Here is a 1605-nt window from a genome sequence, read left to right as displayed (position 1 = left end):
AAATAATATTATTTTACAAAAGGCATATATTAGAAAAATCACCAAAATGTTCAGTTTTCCTTGATATTATTTTTAGAAATTTCCTTTTTTTCTTGGAGGAGTTCAAGGAAGGGGTAAATTTACAAATTTTCTACACTGAATACTTAATACATTTCAAAAGAAACTAACATATGACTGAGAAAAACAAATTTTTAAAACATAATAGCCTGTGATGTCCAGTAAATACTAAATAAAATTGTCTTTAATAATAAAAAAAAAGAGTTAAATTCAGATAACTTAATAATCTGCCAAAGCAGTCAAGAGACAATTAGTGATCTTTCATAATCATTTTTGACCACTTTCCACTGAATATTTGACTCACATTTTACTCCGTCTTCAGTCTCATCTCCAATACAAAGGCTTACATAATCCCCCAAAACCTACTAACTCTGAGCTCCGCATCAGTTTGGAAATGATTTATTCTTTTCTTTCCCACTGAACTATCAGCTAACTGGTAGCACAGGAGCAAGCCTATTCCTCTTATTATCCTCCAGCTAATATTCCTGACTCTGGACTTCTCCATGGCAATCTGCCCTCCACACTGCAGGCAGAGTTCCTTTGATGAAATAAAAATTGAAATGATAAGTTTTGAAAATTCTTTATTTCCTTATTAGTTAGCTTATTATAGGTTTTGCTTTAGTAACAGATAATCCCTAAATCTCAGGGGCTCACAAAAACTTACCTTTTTTCCTCCTGTTCAAGTCAGCTGGGAACAGCTAGGACTCTGGTCCCTCTATTCCAGAATTCTTAAGGGGAGAACAACTCTTCTCTATTACATTGGGGAACAAGTAGTGGTAGCATTTTTTTTTTTTAATATTTACTTATTTATTTGGCTATGCCCGGTCTTAGTTTCATCATGCAACTCTTTCGTTGCAGCGTGCAAACTCTTAGTTGTGGCATGTAGGATCTAGTTCCCTAACCAGGAATCGAACCCAGGCCCACTGCATTCAGAGCTCAGAGTCTTAACCACTGGACCACCAGGGAAGTCCCATGAAATAAATTCTTAAAGCTTCTGCTTAGATGCGATGTAAATCACTTAGGCTCACGAAAGATTCTACAAGAGTGTCTTGTGGCCAAGTCTGATGTCAGTGGTGCAATGACTAGTGTAATTCTGTCCCAGGGAGGGAGTGCAAAAAATCAAAAACAATAATATAATCTGCCACCAAGACAAGTAATGGTAATGCCTTCTCTTCATACTTTCATACAGTTTTTACAGATATTTATAGTTGAAATGAGGAACAATGAGTAAGAAATTGCTAATTTTTACTTCCTAATATAATGAGTATTTGTTTACAAGAAAATTAAAACAATTTAAAGTCCAATTTTGACAAGAGTCAAATAAAAGATTGTAAGTTTCTGTTCAGGTCAATTTGGCTTGGCAAATTGAACCTGGGCCACATGATCAGCAGGAGAATATTTTAAAAATTGATGAAATGCTCAGAAGCATTCTAACTGTCCAAGGAATAGGCATGAATTAATATCTGTTCAATAGTAATTATCTGAGCAATAATATATATTTTGGGCACATCAGACCTATTTTTAGATGGACACTAAAGAGCCAGATAA

At 34.6% G+C, this 1605-nt stretch overlaps 1 non-coding gene across 1 annotated transcript; it reads right to left on the bottom strand.

Annotated features, from left to right (window-relative positions):
• Positions 1-950: 950 nt before the first annotated feature.
• TRNAQ-CUG (transfer RNA glutamine (anticodon CUG)) lies at positions 951-1023 on the bottom strand. Its single transcript has one exon. It is a non-coding gene; the product is annotated as a tRNA-Gln (tRNA).
• Between the last annotated feature and the right edge of the window lie 582 nt (positions 1024-1605).

Source organism: Giraffa tippelskirchi, chromosome 12 (assembly GCF_054371585.1).
Source record: "Giraffa tippelskirchi isolate mGirTip1 chromosome 12, T2T-mGirTip1v1.2.pri, whole genome shotgun sequence".
NCBI classification, from domain to species: Eukaryota; Metazoa; Chordata; class Mammalia; order Artiodactyla; family Giraffidae; genus Giraffa; species Giraffa tippelskirchi.
This window is presented reverse-complemented; position numbering and strand designations above follow the sequence as displayed.